Here is a 23,306-nt window from a genome sequence, read left to right on the forward strand (position 1 = left end):
GAGGAGGGGGGCTGTCGGTATTATTGTATCTTGACGCTACCAGGAAGTCCTGGTGGAGTCAAGACTGACAGGGGGTGACGCCCCCTGATGCTGATTGGCTGCAGCAACGGCTCCCCTGCAGGTCCTGGCAGCAGAGTATCTTTGTGAATTCGTGCCTCCGGGCCGTGATTGAAGCTGCTCTCTGCTGCCATTACTGTGGCAAGCTCCCCGGCGGTTCTGTGTGGTTCCCGATGCAGCTGTGTGTGGTCGGTGCTTTGCAGCAGCTGCTCGTCATCCCCGCTGGCATCCGTCTATAGGTATGCACTCCCGGCTCCTCTCCCAGGCTCCACAGGTTCCCTGCTGCAGCTTCTTCTTCTCCCCCGCCGGCTGTAACGTCCCACTTGCTGTGCTTGTAAGTGGGGCACTGTCGGTGTTGTGCCTCTTTACAAGGCAGTACACACAGCCGGCGGTCGGCAGACGAGCGCTGGTAGGCTCCATGCGGCTCCTCAAGCTGTGTGGCAGAAGCCACTGGAGACAGCCGGCCGTCCCCACGTCAGCGCTGGTGGTGGGCCACGCACACCGCTCAGAGCCGCTGCATGGCCCAGGACATTATTGCAAGCGCCGGCCGCCTGTATGGCTATTATTGTATGTTGACGCGCAGCTTCCAGGTCCTTGCGGAATGCAACCAATCAGGAGCTAGGGGCGTGACAGGGGCATTCCTGCATGGAAGCCCTGTCAAACCCCTAGCTTCCGGTGGCATCAAGATACAATAATACCGGGGCTGTCACCATTACTACTCCAGCTGGGAGGTGGGGTGTCAGGGAGGGGATGTCACCATTACTACTGGGGCAACTATTGGGGGTTATTATTACTGGGGCAGCTATTTGGGTGTTCCTATTACTGCTGGGGCAACTATTGGGGGTTATTATTACTGGGGCAATTATTGGGGGGTCACTATTACTACTGGGGCAATTATTGGGGGTTAATATTATTACTGGGGCAATTATTGGGGGTTATTATTATTACTGGGGCAATTATTGGGGGGTCACTATTACTGCTGGGGCAATTATTGGTGATGTGATGTGACAATGATGTGACAGCGGTGTCCCAGTGTTCAGTGATGAGGGGACATGAAGGAATCTCCCACCACAGCTGTCACAGCTCTAGCAGGAGATCACACTGCCCTCTCATTGCTGTGAACGGGCGGGGCGGCTGCCGGCTCCATTGAAAGCAGTGAGATTACGGGACTCGCAGAGGGAGAGAGCGATGTCAGCCGTCACCCACAGCCCGATATCGCTCTCCTCATCACAGCGTGCGTCTCTATAATGATGTTGGTCTTCCAGTCATGTGACCGGCGTCATCGGGAGCGCGCACGCTGAGGAAAGGGAGAGCAGTGCATCATGGGAACTACCCAGCGGAGACAGCTTTGAAATATTCTTCAGGTCAGCTTTACAAGGAGAAGATAAGGAATAAGAAGGTGAGCAGAATATGGATTCTAACACTGTAGTTTGTGATGCTGTTACTCTGCAGCGCATTAATGGGAAAAATTGGCTTTCCGCGGTGGGACCGCCCCTTTAAGGGGCTGCAAACGCAGATTATGCCGTGAGATAATCAACAACTAGTTCCACCATTGGCCAGATAATGCCGAGCCCCGACCGCTCCCCGTATGGCGGGTCATGAGGTATGCTATATACAAGTTATCCGGGGGTGAGGTCGGACCCCATCGCGGCTCCAGGAATCTGTAGAAAAAAAATAATGTTTCAACAAAAAAATATCCGCCCTGATGAGCGTTACCCCCCGGCGCTCGGCCTCTCATGCAAGGAGGCCATCGCTGATACTGCGGGCGGAACCACAGAGCGTAGATAACGCGCCTCGGAGATGACTCCACGCTCCTGTAATAACATGCTTTATTTTGCTTGCCCTGGGCCGGTGGGCTCGCGCTCAGGTCGTCGTTCAGCACATGGAGGGGCAGTTGACATCCAGCGCCGCTGTCTTACCCCCCTTGTCTGATCTCTTACTGACTACCTTCCTGTTTCCCATTACCGCGTTCAGTTCTAACTGCTGTTTTTCCTTAGATTCGCAGTAGTTGGGGGTTTGTTCTTCACTTCTGTTTGTTCCTGGAGATCCACAATCTGCTGAAGGTCGTTCAGGACTTTAACCCTCGAGCGGACACTTGGCTGATGGTGATGGCGGCGGCCAGGGGCGTCCGGATGCTCTGCTTCTGCATTGTGTTTCCTTGTTGCAGTCAGCTTTGACAAAAGCAGAAGTTGTTGCCGGAGCGGCCGCTGCGGACGGGGCGGTTCACCGCGGGTCTCGTTGTAATACAGGAAGTTGTGTGAAGAAGCTGCTATCCCCCCTCTTCTTGAAGTCTATTGTCTGCTGCCAGGACCAGCAGCTCCGCACGTGCTTCACGGACTGGCGGCAGGAGCGCCCGCTGCACGCAGGTGAGCCGCTGGTTCTGATATCGGAAGCTGCTGCTCGGTAGTCGGAGCCGTTCCCAGAGTCGGCTTTCTCTAGTAGATGAAGACCGATCTGTGTCGGTCCTGTGCCCGTTGTTGGATGCCCGCGCCGCCCACGTCTCTGCTCAGGCGTGTAAGATGCGCAGTACACAGCAGATACGCACGGACAGACGTATTTGCCACATATGTTCAATCCCCAAAGCCTTTGTTGGTGCGTATATCCGAGGGCGTCGGCACACAGGCGCGATAATCACGGCCGCACAGCGGGGCGAACCAAAACCATTGCTTCGGAGCTTTCGTTTTCACTAGCGCCGTTCTCGCCCGCTGATATTACGTGGAGTTACCGCAGGACCCATCGCCCCGCCTTTTTTTTCAAACTCGCGTTGAATAGTCCGACCCCCCTCTTTTTCTATGTGCAACTACACTACATAACGGCGAGCATAGTTGCGAATGCGCAAATCTGAAGTAGCCCTAAGGCTGCGTTCACACGGCCGATTCATCACGGATTTGCCGCGGACGGACAAACCGCTGCGTTTACAGTGGGGGCTAAGGGTAATGTGTTTAGGCAAAAAGTTCTCACAGTGCGGACATGTTGTTGCGGCGCGGTTTTTAAAGACGCAGCATGTCAATTCTTTGCACGTTTCCGCGCCTTTTTCTGTCCATAGGCCTCCATGTATGCAGCAAAAAACGCATCTGAACACGCCGGAAATACTTAAAAAGCGCCGTGGATTTAAACGCTCGTCATCCCGCGGAAAAAACGCACATACTGCGCAACAATAAGTGCAATCACAAACTGGTCAGCGGTTTTGCTGCCTAAGCGGAATTTCTGCGGATGCACTGTGGATCGTCCACGCGGAAAAAAAAACGCACGCCCAAAGTGCCCGCCTTCCTCCTCCTCCCTGCCAGGATCCGCCTACAGATCCGCAATGCATGTGCAAGCGAAAAAAATGCAGCGTGCTGCGATTTCTTTTTTCCCGTGTGGCATCCGCAAATCAAATCCGCCCGTGGACATTGGGCCTAAATGCGCACAACATCTGCAGAAAAACCGTGTGTGCTGCACATAAATGCGCAAAATCAATGTGATTGGGAGTAATTTTCTTGCGTGCGCGAACACGTGATACACGGGTGCACGAACACGCAGGAGCCGCGGAATGTAAGAGCGTTGTGGCAGCACGAACACGCAGGAGCCGCGGAATGTGCGTCAGAGCGTTGTGGCCTCACCTGTGCTCACGCCGTGGGAACGAGTCCTCTCTGTGCTTGTGGGCGCTCTTAGGGTTTATCCACACGAGCGTCCTTGCGTTGCGATGTTGGCGCGCCAAAATATCGTGGCTATTAGAACCAATGAAGGGATTCTAGCTGCGCACAAAAGTCGCACCTCCGAAGAACAAGACCTGGAAGTCAGCAGCTGAAATCCCCGCTGCGCAGAAAGAAAGGAGCGGACCCGCAGGAGTAGCCATAGACGCCTAGGGAGGCGATGCCAGCCGGACCGCAAATGGAGAACGAGGGATTCCCTGTAGCAGGAGGGTTACCTGCGGGAGGTAAGTACACCGACTCTCATTGTGCCTTTTAGCCCTTAAACTACCCAGTAGCGGCATAATACAGTCAGTGTAATTACATCCCACAGGTAACCCTTCTCTCCACAGCATGGAGTCCCACCCCCACCCTGCTATTGGGGAATCCCTGTGGTGTTCCTCTAGTCCCACCCTATCTGCTATGGGGGAATCCCTTGGGGCATTCTCTCTAGCCCCACTCTCTCTTTTTCACTGCAATGGAGGAATCTCTTGGGGGTGTTCCCTCTAGCTCCGCCCTCTCTCTAGCCCCACCCTCTCCCTGCTATGGGGGAATCCCTGTGATGTCCCTCTAGCCCCGCCCTCTCTCTCTTCAGGCTATGCAGGAATCCCTTGGGATTCCCTCCAGCCCTGCTAAGACGAAGGGTGTCCCCAGCAATGAAGGAAACCCCTGGGGAATCCCTTCATCCCCACAGGGACTAACAGGAGCTTACATCAGGACATTTAAAGCTTGCTGTTCAGCCCAACTAGGACTTTAGGCCCCGGTCCACGAATCACTGCGACTCTCCACTTGCGGCGGCCGATTCTTCGCGGTCAGCCTGTCTATTAGATAGGGCTGATTGGCGCTGATTCGTCAGCAGCTCCCGCGGCAGAGCTTCACACGAGCGTGACGGGCTCTGCCGCGGAATATTCCGTCGCGGCGCCCCCCAGAGACCCCAAACTTACCAGCGGATCCGGTGTTTTCGCTTCCACATGACGCTTCCCCGCCCACCGTCATATGACGCGACGGCGGTAGGCAGGAAAGCGTTTTCATGCTATCTTCCGCTGTGTTACAGCGGGAGATAGCGTGAACGGATGGCTTCCATTGACTGTAATGGAAGCCGTCCGTGCGTACACCCGCGGCAAATAGAGCATGCCGCGGGTGAGGACGGGTGAATTCACAGTGCGGAATACCGCGCTGTGTGCCCTGAGCTATTGGGCTCAATAGAACCTAAAAGCTGCGGGCAACGCAGCGGAAAATCCATTCGTGGACAGCCGGCCTTAGGGTGGCTGCGATCTCTCTCGCGCCCGAACAGCAGCGCAGTTTTTCCGCCACACGCAGCTCCCCATCGTGTGAATGGCGGATGTTTATGCTAATTAGGCTCTGGACTCGATGGTCCCGCCTCCTGTGATTCATTGGCCTGCAGAGCGCTCAAAGTTTCCACAACTCGTCCAAAAATGGGGCGCTGTGAGTTGCGCCAACAATCGCACCAAATTGCCAGGAATTGCGCCAAAGATTTGTTGCATTTTTTGGCTTACGGTAACCCTAACCTGCGGAGGTCTGCGGATCCCCGGCGATGGCGGCGGCGTTAGTGATGGGGCACAGAGGGCATGGGCTTCAGGTCCTGCTTTAGTAAATAAGCCCCATGTGTTCACCTGTCCTACAGCCGCCCCTCCCGGCTTATATGGCTGATAACAGCGAGCAATACATGGCATTCCCGAGAGGGGCGGGCGTGTTGTTGGAGCCGGTTGCCGGGCTCCCCGAGTTGTCAGGGCGGCGGGTGTCGGGGGAATCCTCTGCCTGGTGCAGTGAGTCCCAAACCGGACGGACTGGTGTGATGCGGCGGAGGAGGAGGCGGCCATCACACGGCGCTATACCCGCACATGGCGGCCCGCAGGTCAGTCATCCCTCTGTTACCATATGTGGCCATGGAGGGCCGGGGGCGCCGGCGGGTCAGGAGCCGCCCTCAGCATTGGGGCCCTCCGCGCGGGTCACGGGGAGGCTCCGGCTATTGGGAGCCACCAGGAGGCAGAATGTCCCGGCCGGGTCTTCAGCATGGCGCCCTGCCCTATGCCTCCTCGCCTGCACAGTGCTACAGCGATGGCTGGACCGGCGCCTGCATGGAGTGCTCACCTGTCCGCAGGTACCGGGGGCGGGGCCACTGCCTCCCCTTACATACCCCCTTCTTGCTCCTTCATTGCCCTTCCTGGGGCAGTCTGGCACATGCGGGTATAGTGGGGTGTGCTATAAAAAACTAAAAAAGTAATAAAAAAACTCTTCATTTTTGCATTTTCCCCCAATTTGTTTAAAAGAACAAAAGCATGTTTGGCATGGCCGCATCCATAACGAGCGACCCGGTAGATTGGGGCACTGTGTATCCGGGTCTGATCCATAACGAGCGGTCCGGTAGATGGGGGCACTTTGTATCCGGGTCTGATCCGTAACGAGCGGTCCGGTAGATTGGGGCACTGTGTATCCGGGTCTGATCCGTAACGACCGGTCCGGTATATTGGGGCACTGTGTATCCGGGTCTGATCCGTAACGATCGGCCCGGTAGATTGGGGCCCTGTGTATCCGGGTCTGATCCGTAACGAGCGGTCCGGTAGATTGGGGCACTGTGTATCCGGGTCTGATCAGTAACGAGCGGCCCGGTAGATTGGGGCACTGTGTATCCGGGTCTGATCCGTAACGAGCGGCCCGGTAGATTGGGGCACTGTGTATCCGGGTCTGATCCGTAACGAGCGGTCCGGTACATTGGGGCACTGTGTATCCAGGTCTGATCCGTAACGAGCGGCCCGGTAGATTGGGGCACTGTGTATCCGGGTCTGATCCATAACGAGCGGCCCGGTAGATTGGGGCACTGTGTATCCGGGTCTGATCCGTAACGAGCGGCCCGGTAGATTGGGGCCCTGTGTATCCGGGTCTGATCCGTAACGAGCGGCCCGGTAGATTGGGGCACTGTGTATCCGGGTCTGATCAGTAACGAGCGGCCCGGTAGCTTGGGGCACTGTGTATCCGGGTCTGATCCGTAACGAGCGGCCTGGTAGATTGGGGCACTGTGTATCCGGGTCTGATCCGTAACGAGCGGTCCGGTAGATTGAGGCACTGTGTATCCGGGTCTGATCAGTAACGAGCGGCCCGGTAGATTGGGGCACTGTGTATCCGGGTCTGATCCGTAACGAGCGGCCCGGTAGCTTGGGGCACTGTGTATCCGGGTCTGATACGTAACGAGCGGTCCGGTAGATTGGGGCACTGTGTATCTGGGTCTGATCCGTAATGAGCGGCCCGGTAGATTGGGGCACTGTGTATCAGGGTCTGATCCGTAACGAGCGGTCCGGTAGATTGGGGCACTGTGTATCCGGGTCTGATCCGTAACGAGCGGCCCGGTAGATTGGGGCCCTGTGTATCCGGGTCTGATCTGTAACGAGCGGCCCGGTAGATTGGGGCACTGTATATCCAGGTCTGATCCGTAACGAGCGGCCCGGTAGATTGGGGCACTGTGTATCCAGGTCTGATACGTAACGAGCAGCCCGGTAGATTGGGGCACTGTGTATCTGGGTCTGATCCGTAACGAGCGGCCCAGTAGATTGGGGCACTGTGTATCCGGGTCTGATCCGTAACGAGCGGCCCGGTAGATTGGGGCACTGTGTATCCGGGTCTGATCCGTAACGAGCGGCCCAGTAGATTGGGGCACTGTGTATCCGGGTCTGATCCGTAACGAGCGGCCCGGTAGATCGGGGCACTGTGTATCCGGGTCTGATCCGTAACGATCGGCCCGGTAGATTGGGGCACTGTGTATCCGGGTCTTATCCGTAACGAGCGGTCCGGTAGATTGGGGCACTGTGTATCCGGGTCTGATCCGTAACGAGCGGCCTGGTAGATTGGGGTACTGTGTATCCCGGTCTGATCTGTAACGAGCGGCCCGGTAGATTGGGGCACTGTGTATCCGGGTCTGATCCGTAACGAGCGGCCCGGTAGATTGGGGCACTGTGTATCCGGGTCTGATCCATAACGAGCGGCCCGGTAGATTGGGGCACTGTGTATCCGGGTCTGATCCGTAACGAGCGGCCCGGTAGATTGGGGCCCTGTGTATCCGGGTCTGATCCGTAACGAGCGGCCCGGTAGATTGGGGCACTGTGTATCCGGGTCTGATCAGTAACGAGCGGCCCGGTAGATTGGGGCACTGTGTATCCGGGTCTGATCCGTAACGACCGGTCCGGTACATTGGGGCACTGTGTATCTGGGTCTGATCCGTAACGAGCGGCCCGGTAGATTGGCGCCCTGTGTATCCGGGTCTGATCCGTAACGAGCGGCCTGGTAGATTGGGGCACTGTGTATCCGGGTCTGATCCGTAACGACCGGTCCGGTATATTGGGGCACTGTGTATCCGGGTCTGATCCGTAACGATCGGCCCGGTAGATTGGGGCACTGTGTATCCGGGTCTGATCCGTAACGAGCGGTCCGGTAGATTGGGGCACTGTGTATCCGGGTCTGATCAGTAACGAGCGGCCCGGTAGATTGGGGCACTGTGTATCCGGGTCTGATCCGTAACGAGCGGCCCGGTAGATTGGGGCACTGTGTATCCGGGTCTGATCCGTAACGAGCGGTCCGGTACATTGGGGCACTGTGTATCCGGGTCTGATCCGTAACGAGCGGCCCGGTAGATTGGGGCACTGTGTATCCGGGTCTGATCCATAACGAGCGGCCCGGTAGATTGGGGCACTGTGTATCCGGGTCTGATCCGTAACGAGCGGCCCGGTAGATTGGGGCCCTGTGTATCCGGGTCTGATCCGTAACGAGCGGCCCGGTAGATTGGGGCACTGTGTATCCGGGTCTGATCAGTAACGAGCGGCCCGGTAGCTTGGGGCACTGTGTATCCGGGTCTGATCCGTAACGAGCGGCCTGGTAGATTGGGGCACTGTGTATCCGGGTCTGATCCGTAACGAGCGGTCCGGTAGATTGAGGCACTGTGTATCCGGGTCTGATCAGTAACGAGCGGCCCGGTAGATTGGGGCACTGTGTATCCGGGTCTGATCCGTAACGAGCGGCCCGGTAGCTTGGGGCACTGTGTATCCGGGTCTGATACGTAACGAGCGGTCCGGTAGATTGGGGCACTGTGTATCTGGGTCTGATCCGTAATGAGCGGCCCGGTAGATTGGGGCACTGTGTATCAGGGTCTGATCCGTAACGAGCGGTCCGGTAGATTGGGGCACTGTGTATCCGGGTCTGATCCGTAACGAGCGGCCCGGTAGATTGGGGCCCTGTGTATCCGGGTCTGATCTGTAACGAGCGGCCCGGTAGATTGGGGCACTGTATATCCAGGTCTGATCCGTAACGAGCGGCCCGGTAGATTGGGGCACTGTGTATCCAGGTCTGATACGTAACGAGCAGCCCGGTAGATTGGGGCACTGTGTATCTGGGTCTGATCCGTAACGAGCGGCCCAGTAGATTGGGGCACTGTGTATCCGGGTCTGATCCGTAACGAGCGGCCCGGTAGATTGGGGCACTGTGTATCCGGGTCTGATCCGTAACGAGCGGCCCAGTAGATTGGGGCACTGTGTATCCGGGTCTGATCCGTAACGAGCGGCCCGGTAGATCGGGGCACTGTGTATCCGGGTCTGATCCGTAACGATCGGCCCGGTAGATTGGGGCACTGTGTATCCGGGTCTTATCCGTAACGAGCGGTCCGGTAGATTGGGGCACTGTGTATCCGGGTCTGATCCGTAACGAGCGGCCTGGTAGATTGGGGTACTGTGTATCCCGGTCTGATCTGTAACGAGCGGCCCGGTAGATTGGGGCACTGTGTATCCGGGTCTGATCCGTAACGAGCGGCCCGGTAGATTGGGGCACTGTGTATCCGGGTCTGATCCATAACGAGCGGCCCGGTAGATTGGGGCACTGTGTATCCGGGTCTGATCCGTAACGAGCGGCCCGGTAGATTGGGGCCCTGTGTATCCGGGTCTGATCCGTAACGAGCGGCCCGGTAGATTGGGGCACTGTGTATCCGGGTCTGATCAGTAACGAGCGGCCCGGTAGATTGGGGCACTGTGTATCCGGGTCTGATCCGTAACGACCGGTCCGGTACATTGGGGCACTGTGTATCTGGGTCTGATCCGTAACGAGCGGCCCGGTAGATTGGCGCCCTGTGTATCCGGGTCTGATCCGTAACGAGCGGCCTGGTAGATTGGGGCACTGTGTATCCGGGTCTGATCCGTAACGAGCGGTCCGGTAGATTGAGGCACTGTGTATCCGGGTCTGATCCGTAACGAGCGGCCTGGTAGATTGGGGCACTGTGTATCCGGGTCTGATCAGTAACGAGCGGCCCGGTAGATTGGGGCACTGTGTATCCGGGTCTGATCCGTAACGAGCGGCCCGGTAGCTTGGGGCACTGTGTATCCGGGTCTGATACGTAACGAGCGGTCCGGTAGATTGGGGCCCTGTGTATCCGGGTCTGATCCGTAACGAGCGGCCCGGTAGATTGGGGCACTGTGTATCCGGGTCTGATCCGTAACGAGCGGCCCGGTAGATTGGGGCACTGTGTATCCGGGTCTGATCCGTAACGACCGGTCCGGTACATTGGGGCACTGTGTATCCGGGTCTGATCCGTAACGAGCGGTTCGGTAGATGGGGGCACTGTGTATCAGGGTCTGATCCGTAACGAGCGGTCCGGTAGATTGGGGCACTGTGTACCCCTGTCTGATCCGTAACGAGCGGCCCGGTAGATTGGGGTACTGTGTATCCCGGTCTGATCCGTAACGAGCGGCCCGGTAGATTGGGGCACTGTGTATCCGGGTCTGTTCCGTAACGAGCGGTCTAGTAGATTGGGGCACTGTGTATCCGGGTCTGATCCGTAACGAGCGGTCTAGTAGATTGGGGCACTGTGTATCTGGGTCTGATCTGTAACGAGCGGCCCGGTAGATTGGGGCACTGTGTATCCGGGTCTGATCCGTAACGAGCGGCCCGGTAGATTGGGGCACTGTGTATCTGGGTCTGATCCGTACGAGCGGCCCGGTAGATTGGGGCACTGTGTATCCGGGTCTGATCTGTAACGAGCGGCCCGGTAGATTGGGGCACTGTGTATCCGGGTCTGATCCGTAACGAGCGGCCCGGTAGATTGGGGCACTGTGTATCCGGGTCTGATCCGTAACGAGCGGCCCGGTAGATTGGGGCACTGTGTATCCGGGTCTGATCCGTAACGAGCGGCCCGGTAGATTGGGGCACTGTGTATCCGGGTCTGATCCATAACGACCGGTCCGGTACATTGGGGCACTGTGTATCTGGGTCTGATCCGTAACAAGCGGTCTAGTAGATTGGGGCACTGTGTATCCGGGTCTGATCCGTAACGAGTGGCCCAGTAGATTGGGGCACTGTGTATCCGGGTCTGATCCGTAACGAGCGGCCCGGTAGATTGGGGCACTGTGTATCCGGGTCTGATCCGTAATGAGCGGTCCGGTAGATTGGGGCACTGTGTATCCGGGTCTGATCCGTAACGAGCGGTCCGGTAGATTGGGACACTGTGTATCTGGGTCTGATCCGTAACGAGCGGCCCGGTAGATCGGGGCACTGTGTATCCGGGTCTGATCCGTAACCAGTGGTCCGGTAGATTGGGGCACTGTGTATCCGGGTCTGATCTGTAACGAGCGGCCTGGTAGATTGGGGCACTGTGTATCCGGGTCTGATCTGTAACGAGCGGCCCGGTAGATGGGGGCACTGTGTATCCGGGTCTGATCCATAACGAGCGGCCCGGTAGATTGGGGCACTGTGTATCCGGGTCTGATCCGTAACGAGCGGTCTAGTAGATTGGGGCACTGTGTATCCGGGTCTGATCCGTAACCAGTGGTCCGGTAGATTGGGGCACTGTGTATCTGGGTCTGATCCATAACGAGCGGTCTAGTAGATTGGGGCACTGTGTATCCGGGTCTGATCCGTAACGAGCGGTCCGGTAGATTGGGGCACTGTGTATCCGGGTCTGATCCGTAACGAGCGGCCCGGTAGATTGGGGCACTGTGTATCCGGGTCTGATCCGTAATGAGCGGTCCGGTAGATTGGGGCACTGTGTATCCGGGTCTGATCCGTAACGAGCGGCCCGGTAGATTGGGGCACTGTGTATCCGGGTCTGATCCATAACGACCGGTCCGGTACATTGGGGCACTGTGTATCTGGGTCTGATCCGTAACAAGCGGTCTAGTAGATTGGGGCACTGTGTATCCGGGTCTGATCCGTAACGAGTGGCCCGGTAGATTGGGGCACTGTGTATCCGGGTCTGATCCGTAACGAGCGGCCCGGTAGATTGGGGCACTGTGTATCCGGGTCTGATCCGTAACGAGCGGCCCGGTAGATTGGGGCACTGTGTATCCGGGTCTGATCCGTAACGAGCGGTCCGGTAGATTGGGACACTGTGTATCTGGGTCTGATCCGTAACGAGCGGCCCGGTAGATCGGGGCACTGTGTATCCGGGTCTGATCCGTAACCAGTGGTCCGGTAGATTGGGGCACTGTGTATCCGGGTCTGATCTGTAACGAGCGGCCTGGTAGATTGGGGCACTGTGTATCCGGGTCTGATCTGTAACGAGCGGCCCGGTAGATGGGGGCACTGTGTATCCGGGTCTGATCCATAACGAGCGGCCCGGTAGATTGGGGCACTGTGTATCCGGGTCTGATCCGTAACGAGCGGTCTAGTAGATTGGGGCACTGTGTATCCGGGTCTGATCCGTAACCAGTGGTCCGGTAGATTGGGGCACTGTGTATCTGGGTCTGATCCATAACGAGCGGTCTAGTAGATTGGGGCACTGTGTATCCGGGTCTGATCTGTAACGAGCGGCCCGGTAGATTGGGGCCCTGTGTATCCGGGTCTGATCCGTAACGAGCGGCCCGGTAGATTGGGGCACTGTGTATCCGGGTCTGATACGTAATGAGCGGTCCGGTAGATTGGGGCACTGTGTATCCGGGTCTGATCTGTAACGAGCGGCCTGGTAGATTGGGGCACTGTGTATCCGGGTCTGATCCGTAATGAGCGGTCCGGTAGATTGGGGCACTGTGTATCCGGGTCTGATCCGTAACGAGCGGCCCGGTAGATTGGGGCACTGTGTATCCGGGTCTGATCCGTAACGAGCGGTCTAGTAGATTGGGGCACTGTGTATCCGGGTCTGATCCGTAATGAGCGGCCCGGTAGATTGGGGCACTGTGTATCCGGGTCTGATCCGTAACGAGCGGTCCGGTAGATTGGGACACTGTGTATCCGGGTCTGATCCATAACGAGCGGTCCGGTATATTGGGGCACTGTGTATCCGGGTCTGATCCGTAACGAGCGGTCTAGTAGATTGGGGCACTGTGTATCCGGGTCTGATCCGTAATGAGCGGCCCGGTAGATTGGGACACTGTGTATCCGGGTCTGATCTGTAACGAGCGGTCTAGTAGATTGGGGCACTGTGTATCCGGGTCTGATCCGTAACCAGTGGTCCGGTAGATTGGGGCACTGTGTATCTGGGTCTGATCCATAACGAGCGGTCTAGTAGATTGGGGCACTGTGTATCCGGGTCTGATCTGTAACGAGCGGCCTGGTAGATTGGGGCACTGTGTATCCGGGTCTGATACGTAATGAGCGGTCCGGTAGATTGGGGCACTGTGTATCCGGGTCTGATCTGTAACGAGCGGCCTGGTAGATTGGGGCACTGTGTATCCGGGTCTGATCCGTAATGAGCGGTCCGGTAGATTGGGGCACTGTGTATCCGGGTCTGATCCGTAACGAGCGGCCCGGTAGATTGGGGCACTGTGTATCCGGGTCTGATCCGTAACGAGCGGTCTAGTAGATTGGGGCACTGTGTATCCGGGTCTGATCCGTAATGAGCGGCCCGGTAGATTGGGGCACTGTGTATCCGGGTCTGATCCGTAATGAGCGGCCCGGTAGATTGGGGCACTGTGTATCCGGGTCTGATCCGTAACGAGCGGTCCGGTAGATTGGGACACTGTGTATCCGGGTCTGATCCATAACGAGCGGTCCGGTATATTGGGGCACTGTGTATCCGGGTCTGATCCGTAACGAGCGGTCTAGTAGATTGGGGCACTGTGTATCCGGGTCTGATCCGTAACGAGCGGTCCGGTAGATTGGGACACTGTGTATCTGGGTCTGATCCGTAACGAGCGGCCCGGTAGATCGGGGCACTGTGTATCTGGGTCTGATCCGTAACGAGCGGCCCGGTAGATCGGGGCACTGTGTATCCGGGTCTGATCCGTAACGAGCGGCCCGGTAGATCGGGGCACTGTGTATCTGGGTCTGATCCGTAACGAGCGGTCCGGTAGATTGGGGCACTGTGTATCCGGGTCTGATCCGTAACCAGTGTTCCGGTAGATTGGGGCACTGTGTATCCGGGTCTGATCCGTAACGAGCGGCCCGGTAGATTGGAGCACTGTGTATCCGGGTCTGATCCGTAACGAGCGGCCAGGTAGATTGGGGCACTGTGTATCTGGGTCTGATCCATAACGAGCGGTCTAGTAGATTGGGGCACTGTGTATCCGGGTCTGATCTGTAACGAGCGGCCTGGTAGATTGGGGCACTGTGTATCCGGGTCTGATCCGTAACGAGCGGTCTAGTAGATTGGGGCACTGTGTATCCGGGTCTGATCCGTAATGAGCGGCCCGGTAGATTGGGGCACTGTGTATCCGGGTCTCATACGTAATGAGTGGTCCGGTAGATTGGGGCACTGTGTATCCGGGTCTGATCTGTAACGAGCGGCCTTGTAGATTGGGGCACTGTGTATCCGGGTCTGATCCGTAACGAGCGGCCCGGTAGATTGGGGCACTGTGTATCCGGGTCTAATCCGTAACGAGCGGTCTAGTAGATTGGGGCACTGTGTATCCGGGTCTGATCCGTAACGAGCGGTCTAGTAGATTGGGGCACTGTGTATCCGGGTCTGATCCGTAATGAGCGGCCCGGTAGATTGGGGCACTGTGTATCCGGGTCTGATCCGTAATGAGCGGCCCGGTAGATTGGGGCACTGTGTATCCGGGTCTGATCCGTAATGAGCGGCCCGGTAGATTGGGGCACTGTGTATCTGGGTCTGATCCGTAACGAGCGGCCCGGTAGATCGGGGCACTGTGTATCCGGGTCTGATCCGTAACCAGTGTTCCGGTAGATTGGGGCACTGTGTATCCGGGTCTGATCCGTAACGAGCGGCACGGTAGATTGGAGCACTGTGTATCCGGGTCTGATCCGTAACGAGCGGCCAGGTAGATTGGGGCACTGTGTATCTGGGTCTGATCCATAACGAGCGGTCTAGTAGATTGGGGCACTGTGTTTCCGGGTCTGATCTGTAACGAGCGGCCTGGTAGATTGGGGCACTGTGTATCCGGGTCTGATCTGTAACGAGCGGCCTGGTAGATTGGGGCACTGTGTATCCGGGTCTGGTCCGTAACGAGCGGTCTAGTATATCGGGGCACTGTGTATCTGGGTCTGATCCGTAACGAGCGGTCCGGTAGATTGGGGCACTGTGTATCTGGGTCTGATCCGTAACGAGCGGCCCGGTAGATTGGGGCACTGTGTATCCGGGTCTGATCCGTAACGAGCGGCCCGGTAGATTGGGGCACTGTGTATCCGGGTCTGATCCGTAACGAGCGGCCCGGTAGATTGGGGCACTGTGTATCTGGGTCTGATCCATAACGAGCGGCCCGGTAGATTGGGGCACTGTGTATCCGGGTCTGATCCGTAACGAGCGGCCCGGTAGATTGGGGCACTGTGTATCTGGGTCTGATCCATAACGAGCGGTCCGGTAGATTGGGGCACTGTGTATCCGGGTCTGATCCGTAACGAGCGGCCCGGTAGATTGGGGCACTGTGTATCCGTGTCTGATCCGTAACGAGCGGCCCGGTAGATTGGGGCACTGTGTATCCGTGTCTGATCCGTAACGAGCGGTCTAGTAGATTGGGGCACTGTGTATCCGTGTCTGATCCGTAACGAGCGGCCCGGTAGATTGGGGCACTGTGTATCTGGGTCTGATCCGTAACGAGCGGCCCGGTAGATTGGGGCACTGTGTATCCGGGTCTGATCCGTAACGAGCGGCCCGGTAGATTGGGGCACTGTGTATCCGGGTCTGATCCGTAACGAGCGGCCTGGTAGATTGGGGCACTGTGTATCTGGGTCTGATCCGTAACGAGCGGCCCGGTAGATTGGAGCACTGTGTATCCGGGTCTGATCCGTAACGAGCGGCCCGGTAGATTGGGGCACTGTGTATCCGGGTCTGATCCGTAACGAGCGGCCCGGTAGATTGGGGCACTGTGTATCTGGGTCTGATCCGTAACGAGCGGTCTAGTAGATTGGGGCACTGTGTATCCGGGTCTGATCCATAACGAGCGGCCCGGTAGATTGGGGCACTGTGTATCCGGGTCTGATCCATAACGAGCGGTCCGGTACATTGGGGCACTGTGTATCCGGGTCTGATCCGTAACGAGCGGCCCGGTAGATTGGGGCACTGTGTATCTGGGTCTGATCCATAACGAGCGGTCCGGTACATTGGGGCACTGTGTTTCCGGGTCTGATCCGTAACGAGCGGTCCGGTACATTGGGGCACTGTGTATCTGGGTCTGATCCGTAACGAGCGGCCCGGTAGATTGGGGCACTGTGTATCCGGGTCTGATCCATAACGAGCGGCCCGGTAGATTGGGGCACTGTGTATCCGGGTCTGATCTATAACGAGCGGCCCGGTAGATTGGGGCACTGTGTATCCGGGTCTGATCCATAACGAGCGGTCCGGTACATTGGGGCCCTGTGTATCCGGGTCTGATCCGTAACGAGCGGCCCGGTAGATTGGGGCACTGTGTATCCGGGTCTGATCCGTAACGAGCGGCCCGGTAGATTGGGGCATTGTGTATCCGGGTCTGATCCGCAGGAAGAGAAGAAAAATAATAAACTTTATTAATGTTCTTTAAAAACTACATAAGATTATTCTGAGCTCAAAACCAAAAATAACCACCCAAAAGTGACTCGTATATCTCCGGTTTGGGTGTAAAGTGATGCCTTGTGGGGCCCCCCAAGGTCTCCCCCAGATGTCCATGTGTGTCCCCTCCGCTGGTTCCCAGCTGAGATATCATATGGAGGGGGGGGGGGGGGGGTGATACTGGGTTACAGTATTTGATATCAAATGGAGGGGGGGTTGACACTGGGTGACAGTATCTGATATCATATGGAGAAGGGGGGTGACAGTATCTGATATTATATGGAGGGGGGGTGACACTCGGTGACAGTATCTGATATCATATGGAGGAGGGGTGACACTGGGTGATAGTATCTGATATCATATGGAGGGAGGGGGGTGACACTCGGTGACAGTATCTGATATCATATGGAGGAGGGGTGACACTGGGTGACAGTATCTGATAGCATATGGAGGGGGGGTGACACTGGGTCACAGTATCTGATATCATATGGAGGGGGGGTGACACTGGGTCAGAGTATCTGATATCATATGGAGGGGGGAGGGTGACACTGGGTGATAGTATCTGATATCATATGGAGGGGGGGTGACACTGAGTGACAGTATCTGATATCATATGGAGGGGGGGGGTGACACTGGGTGATAGTATCTGATATCATATGGAGGGGGGGGTGACACTGGGTGATAGTATCTGATATCATATGGAGGGGGGGGTGACACTCGGTGACAGTATCTGATATCATATGGAGGAGGGGTGACACTGGGTGATAGTATCTGATATCATATGGAGGAGGGGTGACACTGGGTGACAGTATCTGATATCATATGGAGGGGGGGTGACACTGGGGGATAGTATCTGATATCATATGGAGGAGGGGTGACACTGGGTGATAGTATCTGATATCATATGGAGGAGGGGTGACACTGGGTGACAGTATCTGATAGCATATGGAGGGGGGTGACACTGGGGGATAGTATCTGATATCATATGGAGGAGGGGTGACACTGGGTGATAGTATCTGATATCATATGGAGGAGGGGTGACACTGGGTGACAGTATCTGATATCATATGGAGGGGGGGTGACACTCGGTGACAGTATCTGATATCATATGGAGGGGGGGTGACACTGGGGGATAGTATCTGATAGCATATGGAGGGGGGGTGACACTGGCTGACAGTATCTGATATCATATGGAGGGGGGGTGACACTGTCTGACTGTGTCTGATAGCATATGGAGGGGGGGGGTGACACTGGGTGACAGTATCTGATATATGAAGGGGGGGTGACACTGGGTGACAGTATGTGATATCATATGGAGGGGGGGGTGACACTGGGTGACAGTATCTGATATCATATGGAGTGGGGGGTGACACTGGGTGACAGTATCTGATAGCATATTGAGGTGGGGTGACACTGGCTGACAGTATCTGATATCATATGGAGGGGGGGTGACACTGGCTGACAGTATCTGATATCATGTGGAGGGGGGGTGACACTGGGTAATAGTATCAGATATCATATGGGGGGGGTGACACTGGCTGACAATATCTGATATCATACGGAGGGGGGAGTGACACTGGGTGACAGTATCTGATATCATATGAAGGGGGGGTTGACACTGGGTGACAGTATCTGATATCATATGGAGGGGGGGTGACACTGGGTGACAGTATCTGATATTATATGGAGGGGGGAGGTTGACACTGGGTGACAGTATCTGATATCATATGGAGGGGGGGTGACACTCGGTGACAGTATCTGATATCATATGGAGGGGGGGTGACACTCGGTGACAGTATCTGATATCATATGGAGGGGGGTGACACTGGGTGACAGTATCTGATAGCATATGGAGGGCGGGTGACACTGGGTGATAGTATCTGATATCATATGCAGGGGGGCTGGCACTGGGTGACAGTATCTGATATCATATGGAGGGGGGGTTGACACTGGGTGACAGTATCTGATATCATATGGAGGGGGGGGTTGACACTGGGTGACAGTATCTGATATCATATGGAGGTGGGGGTGGTGACACTGGGTGATAGTATCTGATATCATATGGAGGGGGGGTGACAGTATCTGGTATCATATGGAGGGGGGGGGGGTGACACTGGGTGACAGTATCTGATATCATATGGGGGGGTGACACTGGGTGACAGTATCTGATATGATATGGAGGGGGGGTGACAGTATCTGATATCATATGGAGGTGGGGGTGGTGACACTGGGTGATAGTATCTGATATCATATGGAGGGGTGTGGGGGGGTGACACTGGGTGACAGTATCTGATATGATATGGAGCGGGGGTGACAGTATCTGATATCATATGGAGGGGGGGTGACAGTATCTGATATCATATGGAGGGGGGGGTGACACTGGGTGACTATCTGATATCATATGGAGGGGGGTGACACTGGCTGACAGTGTCTGATATCATAGGGAGGGGGGGTGACTGTATCTGATATCATAGGGAGGGGGGTAACACTGGGTGACAGTATCTTATCGCAGGGGTATAATACTCGCTCAAGGAGTTTATAGCCAAGGATTACACTGCGCGCTTATAGCGGTGCGATCACTGATGTCCTCTTATACCGCTGCTGTACGTGATGCCGTGACTTCAACACGAGGTCCCCGAACTACAGGTCACGTCTGTCACGGGGCAAGACTAATGGAAATTTGGGGAACAACTGTTGGAGTGTAAACCAGGAGATCTTCCTGTAGGAGGGGCGGTCCATCAGCCGGGAGCAGCCCTGGAGACACAATGATCGGAGGCGATCGATCGGAGGTCGGGTGATTGACTCACTCTGTCAGCTCATTATCTCTTTATATCCTTGTCCCTGTGATAAGAGCATAAATATACGGTTTTATCACTGCACTACAACCTTGTCTATAAGATAAGAACCCCTGAGGGTTTGAGCCCGCTTGCCTGTATATGGAGCCCGGTTGCCTGTCTATGGAGCCCGGTTGCCTGTCTATGGAGCCTGGTTGCCTGTGTATGGAGCCCGGTTGCCTGTATATGGAGCCCGGTTGCCTGTATATGGAGCCCGGTTGCCTATATATGGAGCCCGGTTGTCTGTACATCGATCCCGGTGGACTGTATAGGGAGCCCGGTTGCCTGTCTATGGAGCCCGATTGTCTGTATTTGGAGCCCAGTGGCCTGTATATTGAGTCAGTTGCCTGTATATTGAGTCGGTTGCCTGTATATTGAGTCGGTTGCCTGTATATTGAGTCGGTTGCCTGTATATTGAGTCGGTTGCCTGTGTATTGAGTCGGTTGCCTGTGTATTGAGTCGGTTGCCTGTGTATTGAGTCGGTTGCCTGTGTATTGAGCCCGGTTGCCTGTATATTGAGCCCGGTTGCCTGTATATGGAGCCCGTTTGTCTGTATGTTGAGCCCGGTTGTCTGTATGTTGAGCCCAGTTGTCTGTATATACAGCCCAGTTGCCTGTGTATTGAGCCTGCTTGCCTGTGTATTGAGCCCGGTTGCCTGTGTATTGAGCCCGGTTACCTGTATATTGAGCCCGGTTACCTGTATATGGAGCCCGGTTGTCTGTATATGGAGCCCGTTTGTCTGTATGTTGAGCCCGTTTGTCTGTATGTTGAGCCCAGTTGTCTGTATGTTGAGCCCAGTTGTCTGTATATACAGCCCGGTTGCCTGTGTATTGAGCCCGGTTGCCTGTGTATTGAGCCCGGTTGCCTGTGTATTGAGCCCGGTTACCTGTATATTGAGCCCGGTTGTCTGTATGTTGAGCCCGGTTGTCTGTATGTTGAGCCCAGTTGTCTGTATATACAGCCCAGTTGCCTGTGTATTGAGCCCGGTTGCCTGTGTATTGAGCCCGGTTGCCTGTGTATTGAGCCCGGTTACCTGTATATTGAGCCCGGTTGTCTGTATATTGAGCCCGGTTGTCTGTATATGGAGCCCGTTTGTCTGTGTGTTGAGCCCGGTTGCCTGTATGTTGAGCCCAGTTGTCTGTATATACAGCCCAGTTGCCTGTGTATTGAGCCCGGTTGCCTGTGTATTGAGCCCAGTTACCTGTATATTGAGCCCGGTTGTCTGTATGTTGAGCCCGGTTGTCTGTATGTTGAGCCCAGTTGCCTGTATGTTGAGCCCGGTTGTCTGTATGTTGAGCCCAGTTGCCTGTATGTTGAGCCCAGTTGCCTGTATGTTGAGCCCGGTTGCCTGTGTATTGAGCCCGGTTGCCTGTGTATTGAGCCCAGTTGCCTGTGTATTGAGCCCAGTTGCCTGTGTATTGAGCCTGGTTGCCTGTATATTGAGCCCGGTTGCCTGTATATTGAGCCCGGTTACCTGTATATTGAGCCCAGTTGCCTGTGTATTGAGCCCTGTTGCCTGTATATTGAGCCCAGTTGCCTGTGTATTGAGTCCTGTTGCCTGTATATTGAGCCCTGTTGCCTGTATATTGAGCCCTGTTGCCTGTATATTGAGCCCTGTTGCCTGTATATTGAGCCCTGTTGCCTGTATATTGAGCCCTGTTGCCTGTGTATTGAGCCCTGTTGCCTGTGTATTGAGCCCTGTTGCCTGTGTATTGAGCCCGGTTGCCTGTGTATTGAGCCCGGTTGCCTGTGTATTGAGCCCGGTTGCCTGTGTATTGAGCCCGGTTGCCTGTGTATTGAGCCCAGTTGCCTGTGTATTGAGCCCGGTTGCCTGTGTATTGAGCCCGGTTGCCTGTATATTGAGCCCGGTTGCCTGTATATTGAGCCCGGTTGCCTGTATATTGAGCCCGGTTACCTGTATATTGAGCCCAGTTGCCTGTGTATTGAGCCCTGTTGCCTGTATATTGAGCCCAGTTGCCTGTGTATTGAGTCCTGTTGCCTGTATATTGAGTCCTGTTGCCTGTATATTGAGTCCTGTTGCCTGTATATTGAGCCCTGTTGCCTGTATATTGAGCCCTGTTGCCTGTATATTGAGCCCTGTTGCCTGTATATTGAGCCCTGTTGCCTGTATATTGAGCCCTGTTGCCTGTGTATTGAGCCCTGTTGCCTGTGTATTGAGCCCTGTTGCCTGTGTATTGAGCCCTGTTGCCTGTGTATTGAAACCGGTTGCCTATGTATTGAGCCCGGTTGCCTATGTATTGAGCCCGGTTGCCTGTGTATTGAGTCGGTTGCCTGTGTATTGAGCCCGGTTGTCTGCGTACTGAGCCCAGCACTTAAAACCCCTGTGGGGGAGCACTGAGGACCCCCATGATGAGAGCACTTAGAACCCCTGTGTGGGAGCACTGAGGACCCCCGTGATGAGAACACTTAGTACCCCAGTTGCCTGTGTATTGAGCCCTGTTGCCTGTATATGGAGCCCGGTTGTCTGTATATGGAGCCCGTTTGTCTGTATGTTGAGCCCGGTTGTCTGTATATACAGCCCAGTTGTCTGTATGTTGAGCCCGGTTGCCTGTATATTGAGCCCGGTTGCCTGTATATTGAGCCCGGTTGCCTGTATATTGAGCCCGGTTGCCTGTGTATTGAGCCCAGTTGCCTGTGTATTCAGCCCAGTTGCCTGTGTATTGAGCCCTGTTGCCTGTGTATTGAGCCCTGTTGCCTGTGTATTGAGCCCTGTTGCCTGTGTATTGTGCCCAGTTGCCTGTATATTGAGCCCGGTTGCCTGTATATTGAGCCCGGTTGCCTGTGTATTGAGCCCGGTTGCCTGTGTATTGAGCCCTGTTGCCTGTATATTGAGCCCTGTTGCCTGTGTATTGAGCCCTGTTGCCTGTGTATTGAGCCCTGTTGCCTGTATATGGAGCCCGGTTGTCTGTATATGGAGCCCGTTTGTCTGTATGTTGAGCCCGGTTGTCTGTATATACAGCCCAGTTGTCTGTATGTTGAGCCCGGTTGCCTGTATATTGAGCCCGGTTGCCTGTATATTGAGCCCGGTTGCCTGTATATTGAGCCCGGTTGCCTGTGTATTGAGCCCAGTTGCCTGTGTATTGAGCCCAGTTGCCTGTGTATTGAGCCCAGTTGCCTGTGTATTGAGCCCTGTTGCCTGTGTATTGAGCCCTGTTGCCTGTGTATTGAGCCCAGTTGCCTGTATATTGAGCCCGGTTGCCTGTGTATTGAGCCCGGTTGCCTGTGTATTGAGCCCGGTTGCCTGTGTATTGAGCCCTGTTGCCTGTGTATTGAGCCCTGTTGCCTGTGTATTGAGCCCTGTTGCCTGTGTATTGAGCCCGGTTGCCTATGTATTGAGCCCGGATGCCTATGTATTGAGTCGGTTGCCTGTGTATTGAGCCCGGTTGTCTGCGTATTGAGCCCAGTTGCCTGCATATTGAGCCCAGTTGCCTGCATATTGAGCCCGGTTGCCTGTATATGGAGCCCAGTTGCCTGTATACTGAGCCCGGTTGTCTGTATATTGAGCCCGGTTGTCTGTATATTGAGCCCGGTTGCCAGTATACTGAGCCCGGTTGCCTGTATATTGAGCCCGGTTGCCTGTATATTGAGCCCGGTTGCCTGTATATTGAGCCCGGTTGCCTGCATATTGAGCCCGGTTGCCTGCATATTGAGCCCGGTTGCCTGTATATGGAGCCCAGTTGCCTGTATACTGAGCCCGGTTGTCTGTATATTGAGCCCGGTTGTCTGTATATTGAGCCCGGTTGTCTGTATATTGAGCCCGGTTGTCTGTATATTGAGCCCGGTTGCCAGTATACTGAGCCCGGTTGCCTGTATATT

The 23,306-nt window shown here is 55.7% G+C and overlaps 1 protein-coding gene across 3 annotated transcripts in view; it reads left to right on the forward strand.

The window, feature by feature from the left end:
* Positions 1 to 1,342: 1,342 nt before the first annotated feature.
* LOC136591074 (uncharacterized) overlaps positions 1,343 to 23,306 on the forward strand; it is a 38,135-nt gene continuing 16,171 nt past the window's right edge. Inside the window, exon 1 of one of the 3 annotated variants that reach the window (XM_066588472.1) lies at positions 1,343 to 1,456. The gene's annotated coding sequence lies outside the window, so the exon portion shown is untranslated. Of the gene's footprint in view, positions 1,457 to 2,294; positions 2,424 to 5,500; positions 5,605 to 23,306 lie in introns of those variants that run through there. The other 2 variants (XM_066588471.1, XM_066588470.1) reach the window with 2 other exon arrangements.

Source organism: Eleutherodactylus coqui, chromosome 1 (assembly GCF_035609145.1).
Source record: "Eleutherodactylus coqui strain aEleCoq1 chromosome 1, aEleCoq1.hap1, whole genome shotgun sequence".
Lineage (NCBI taxonomy): Eukaryota > Metazoa > Chordata > Amphibia > Anura > Eleutherodactylidae > Eleutherodactylus > Eleutherodactylus coqui.